A 5,989-nucleotide genomic window follows, 5' to 3' on the forward strand; every position below is an offset into this window, starting at 1 on the left:
AAGTGTCATGAATTCTACTTGTTTAAACTTATCATAGAAGGTCTTTATTTCTTCTTCAATTCTGAAGAGTATTATGTTGGGTATAGTAATCTAGGTTGGCAATTATTTTCTTTTACGACTTGAAATACATCAATCTATATTCTCCGTTTTATCCTTTTGATGAGTTCTATGGATTTAGTTATCTACGGTTATGAACTATTGGAGGAGTCATGCTGCCTTATTTTTTCGTGTTCAAAGTTTCTTCTAAGAAAGCTGCTGTGACTCTGGTGGGTTTGCATTTAAATGTGACTTGGTACTCCTGCAGCTCCCCACCCTCCATATTGGGGATTGAATCCAGGGGCACTTTGTCACTGAACTAAATCTCCCACCATTTTTTATTTTTTAAATTTAAAAAATTTTAATGAGATAGGGTCCTGCTAAGCTGCTGAGGATCTTGCTGAGTTGCTCAAGCTGGCCTAGAATTTGTGATCCTCCTTTCTCAGTCTCTGGAGTTACTGGTATTACAGGAATACACCATTTGCCCAGTTTTTAATATTTTTATTATTCTTTCTTTGAATAATAAAATTATAATATAATAATTAAGAATATTTTAATATTATTTCTTTGTTCTGTACTAGTGGCAGTTTACTGTGTTACAGAGAGTTTCTTTACTAGTCATGTCTATTTGGGGTTCTAAATACTTTTAGTACTTAGATGTCCACATCATTCCAAAGATTTGGGAAATTTTCTATTATTATTCACTGAATAGATTTTCTATGCTTTAGCCTTTTCCTCTGCTCCTTCTTCTACACCTATGATTAACATGATTGTTTTCTTCTTAATCACTCCCTTTGTTCTTGTTTGTGTTTTTCATTCTTTCTTTTTTTTTTTTATTACTGTCAGAATGTGCTACTTCATACATCTTGTCTTCAAGCACTGGTAAATTTTTCTTCTTCATGGATAGCATATTGGTGAGGCATTCAAATGAGTTTTTTACTTGATTTGTTGAGTTTTTTATTTATAAGGTTTGGTTTTTTCATAATCTCTTTTCATTGACCTTTCTTTTTTCGTTTTGCAGTACCGTACCCAATGGTGCTTTTACCACTAGTGGATCTATATTCCCAGCCCTTTTTAATTTTTTGTCTTATGACAAGGTCTTGTGAAATTGTTGAGGCTGGCCTCAAACTTGCCATCCTCCTGACTCAGCCTCCCAAGTCACTGGGATTATAGGTGTGCACCACTGTGCTCAGTTTATTGACTTGTTCTTTAATATACTGCATTTTCTTCCTTAACTTACTCAGCTGTTTATTTGTGTCTTCTTTGAATTCATTGATCACCTTGACAATCAAATTTTTCAATTCCTTTTCCAGCATTTTATCCCTTTGATGAGTTCAATGGATTCAGTTACATGAGAGTTATGAACTTTTGGAGGAGACATGCTGCCTTATTTTTTCATGTTTCTTATGCTTCTGTGTTGAGATTTGTGCATCTGTAGCAATGGATGTCTTTTCCGCTATTATGTGAGGGTCTTCTTAGTGAGTGGGCTTCTTTTGCTAATGTTCCCTGGAATATTGGTTTGTTGTGTAGAGTTGAGTTTAATTCTAGGTGGACTACATACTACAGTTCTCCTGTGGCTTCTTGAATTATGCTTAGTGGATTTTGACTCTCTGTTACCTGTGTCAGAACCTGAGGGACTTGTTTCCTCTGTAGGACTTGCATAAGTGGAGTCTTTTTGCTTGTTCAGGTAGGCACGACAGTGGAGTATATTATGTATACTCTCTGTGCTTATTCTCACAGTCTATAGTTTTGTTAGCATTGTGCTGTCAGATAACTTGGGAGCAACCTATGCTAGGGCTCTTTGGGGACAACCGTTTTGTATTTTTCTCTGTTGTTGCTGAGAGGGGTGATTGTCTGGTTGTGGATCTTTGAACCCCATTTGTACCTACTTGGGTTGAGCCATCAGCTGGGAGCCTTTTTCCTTCCCTATTCTTTAAGCTAAGGTATCCATCAAAGTTTTATGTATGGAGTAAGGTACAGTTTCTCTCAAGTGATTTGGAGATGGAACTCAACATCAAAGCACCCACCAAACATATTCAAAGTGCTGGGTTCAATTTCTAGCACCACTTTGAAAGGAGTCAATAGGCTACCAGTGATGGTAACAACTTCTAAACAAACCAGATATTGATGTATTATAAAAACCTACTTAAGAATGTATACAACATTATTGACCATAGAGATGAGAGAAGCAATAGTAACACAGAATAGACTGAAAAGTTAAATATTGCATTAAAAATTAAAATTAAAATTCCAGTAAAATTGAAAAAGGTAGAAGGGCAGAAAGTCATAAGAAGAAATGAAGAGATAAAGAAATAAAAGGAAATAAGAATGAGATAGTTGAAAAGCGAAAACCCAATTAAAGAATTGAAAAAAATAGATAAAATTATGGAAAAAATAATGGAAACAAAACAACATAGAACAAAAACAAAAACAAATGCAACAAAACAAAACAAAAACCCCAACAAAACCCCAAAAGTATTCTGTCTTGCTAAGATTTTTTAAATGGAAACATTTCTTTCCAGGACCTCCAATTTTACTTTTGAAATTCACCAGGTATTGGGAGTAGGGGGCAGTTTAGTCAGCCATAGCTGCAGTTGGTGTGTTCACTCTCAGCTCCAGGCCAAACGAGGTAGACCAGTCAGGGTAGTTTGTAGGCTGAATTCTGCCCTTCTTGCCCAACCATGTGGGCTGAAGCAAAAATGTCCACAGCAGGTACAACCATTCTTGTACATGGGGGCAGGACACAGCAAGAGTAGGAGCTGCCTGCCAGCCACTGTTTCCTACTGAGTCAGCGGACTGATCCAGTTTGTGCTCCCATGGTTCTGAGACCCTCAGTCAGTGTGTTTGGAGGTGTGGCAAATGTCCTAGCTACCCATGACAGGGCAGGGCAGCATATCCTCCTGAATGAAGAGGAGGGAGCAACTGAGCCAATGGGATCTGTGCTGGGATGGGGAGTAGGAACTAAGAGATCTGCTGGTCCCAGCCCTGTGCGCCCAGCTGGTCTCTCTTCATCACCGAAGCCAAACCACTAATCTTAAATGGAAGCACTTTCCACTTCCTCTCTCTCCAGGACCAAACTTCTCACTGCCTAGACTACTGAATGGATTTGTGTTAGAGTCACTTCCTTGGGACCAAACTCATGTTGGGGTGAGTGCCTGCTCAGCCAGTGAAGAGAACAGGCCATTAAATCTTGGAAGTGTGTGTATATACATATATATGTATATATACATATATATGTATGTACGTGTGTATATATATATATGTATGTATGTGTGTGTATATATATATGTATGTATGTGTGTGTGTGTGTGTGTATATATATATATATATATATATATATATATATATATATATATCTCCCAAGCTGTAAGCTCAGGCGATGGGACCCTTCTTAAGATGGCTCCCACCAGGGCATGTATGGATATAGTGGGAAGTGCTGAGAACTCTTCTCTTGCACCAGCTTGCTATGCACCCAGATTTCCTTGTCTGTTCAGCCTGTACATTTGCCAGGTGACAGACTCTGCACTACTGGAGATCATAGGAATGAACTTTCAGCCAGCTGATGGGGAACTTCCTCTCCCCTGTGGAGCTGCCAAGTTAGTGTTGGTGTTCTATTTCTCCATTCACTCTAAAACCCAATATATCTGGGTTTCTTTGGGTCATTAACTCTCTATGGTGGCATTCCAGCACTTTCCTATGACTCCAACTCCACCCACCTCAACCTGCAGCTACACAGTTGTTGGTTCAGATTAGTGCTGAGAGCCTCTATTGGGCCATCTTCCTTCTCTTTACTCCCAAATATTGATGATATTCTTCATTTATTTTTAATGCACAAAATGTGCAAATTCCTTATTGAGGACAGATTTATTTCTTTCTTTTTTCTTTTTTTTTATTGGTTGTTCAAAACATTACAAAGCTCTTGACATATCATATTTCATACATTAGATTCAAGTGGGTTATGAACTCCCATTTTAACCCCAAATACAGATTGCAGAATCACATTGGTTACACATCCACATTTTTACATAATGCCATATTAGTGACTGTTGTATTCTGCTACCTTTCCTATCCTCAACTATCCCCCCTCCCGTCCCCTCCCATCTTCTCTCTCTACCCCATCTACTGAAATTCATTTCTCTCCTTGTTTATTTTCCCATTCCCCTCACAACCTCTTATATGTAATTTTGTATAACAATGAGGGTTTCCTTCCATTTCCATGCAATTTCCCTTTTCTCTCCCTTTCCCTCTCACCTCATGTCTCTGTTTAATGTTAATCTTTTCCTCCTGCTCTTCCTCCCTGCTCTATTCTTAGTTGCTCTCATTATATCAAAGAAGACATTTGGCATTTGTTTTTTAGGGATTGGCTAGCTTCACTTAGCATAATCTGCTCTAGTGCCATCCATTTCCCTGCAAATTCCATGATTTTGTCATTTTTTAGTGCTTCGTAATACTCCATGGTGTATAAATGCCACATTTTTTTTTTATCCATTCATCTATTGAAGGGCATCTGGGTTGGTTCCACAGTCTAGCTATTGTGAATTGTGCTGCTATGAACATTGATGTGGCAGTATCCCTGTAGTACGCTCTTTTAAGGTCTTCAGGGAATAGTCCGAGAAGGGCAATAGCTGGGTCAAATGGCAGAACTTCACACATGCCTGGCTAGCGCTTTGGCACTAAGCTGCATCCCCAGTGAATCCCTATTATTTCATTTGAGACAGGGCCTCCCAAGCCAACCTGGAACTTGCAATCTTCCTGCCTCAGCCCCTGGAGTATCTATGATCATAGTGTAACATGGAGGGTGAAAGGGGGTACTTTGTTTCACAAATTCAAAGAATGAAACCATGCACACAAAATTTTGAGGTCAAAGAAACAGAATTTATTAGAGTGACAGAAGCAGAGCTCCTGAAGAAGGAGGAGGGTTCCCAAGAGTAGGATGCCAACAGCTGCCTGTTGTCTAGGTTTTTATGGGCTTGCTCTGTCCCTATAGATGATTGTGGGTATAGGATTTAGAAAGGGGGCCAACCAACTCTCTATTTTGCTTTTTTCAACAAACTAGGAGAAAAATTATTTTTTTATGTATATCCTTTGTGTATTTTAGCATATTTTACCTTTAAAACAAATTTTGTACAATATCAATGTATCTCAGAGTAGTTGAACAGTGTTTTAAAAAAACAAAAAAAGCTGAGTATATACTAAGCCATAAGACTTAGTTTCCTGCCATTATCATCTGACTACTGAAGAAAAAAGACCTGAATTACAATAACCCATCTAGCAAAATTTTCCAATTCAAATTAGAAGGGCTTCAATTTACAAATCTTTTGAAAGGGCAATATTAATACAATTCACATCAGAACATCCAGTTAATACAATTAACAAACAAACCACAATTTTGCTATATGGTAGAACTTTCTACTGGTCTTTCAATTCCTTCAGTCTTCTGATTGCAGACTTGACTGTGATGGCAGAAGTGGTGTTGTAGGTCCAGGCATCACCAGCCACTGTTTTCATGCAGGAACCACAGTGCCAGATCCCCACAGCCCGTCTTTTCATCTTGGTTTTGCCACAGAAGGAACATGTGTACTTGGCGTGCTGGCTGCTTTCGATTTTCTTCACCATTTTCCGGAGGGAGGCACCATAGCCGGTCCCATATTTACCGACGATTCCGACTTTCTTAGTGCGTTTACCCATGTCGCCGCGACTTAGGTCCGAGACCGAAGAAGAGAAAAATGATTTTTAAGCCTTAATCAGCGTAAGAGTGGGGGGTGAAGGTCTTTTGGTGCAAGAGAAGTACCTTTTGGGGATGGTTATGTCAGGGGCTGTTAAGGAATTGACCTTGAGGCTAGAAATAGCTGGGGTCATAAGTTTGATTTCCTAATCCACTTTTCCTAATTTTTTTCCTCAAGACCCTTTTCTTAGCTGCCTATGGGAGGTCTATCTTTTTTCTTAATATGAA

The 5,989-nt window shown here is 38.8% G+C and overlaps 1 pseudogene; it reads right to left on the reverse strand.

Annotated features, from left to right (window-relative positions):
• Positions 1-5,203: 5,203 nt before the first annotated feature.
• LOC144254011 (large ribosomal subunit protein eL43 pseudogene) lies at positions 5,204-5,724 on the reverse strand (annotated as a pseudogene).
• Between the last annotated feature and the right edge of the window lie 265 nt (positions 5,725-5,989).

Source organism: Urocitellus parryii, chromosome 1 (assembly GCF_045843805.1).
Source record: "Urocitellus parryii isolate mUroPar1 chromosome 1, mUroPar1.hap1, whole genome shotgun sequence".
In the NCBI taxonomy this organism is placed as follows: domain Eukaryota; kingdom Metazoa; phylum Chordata; class Mammalia; order Rodentia; family Sciuridae; genus Urocitellus; species Urocitellus parryii.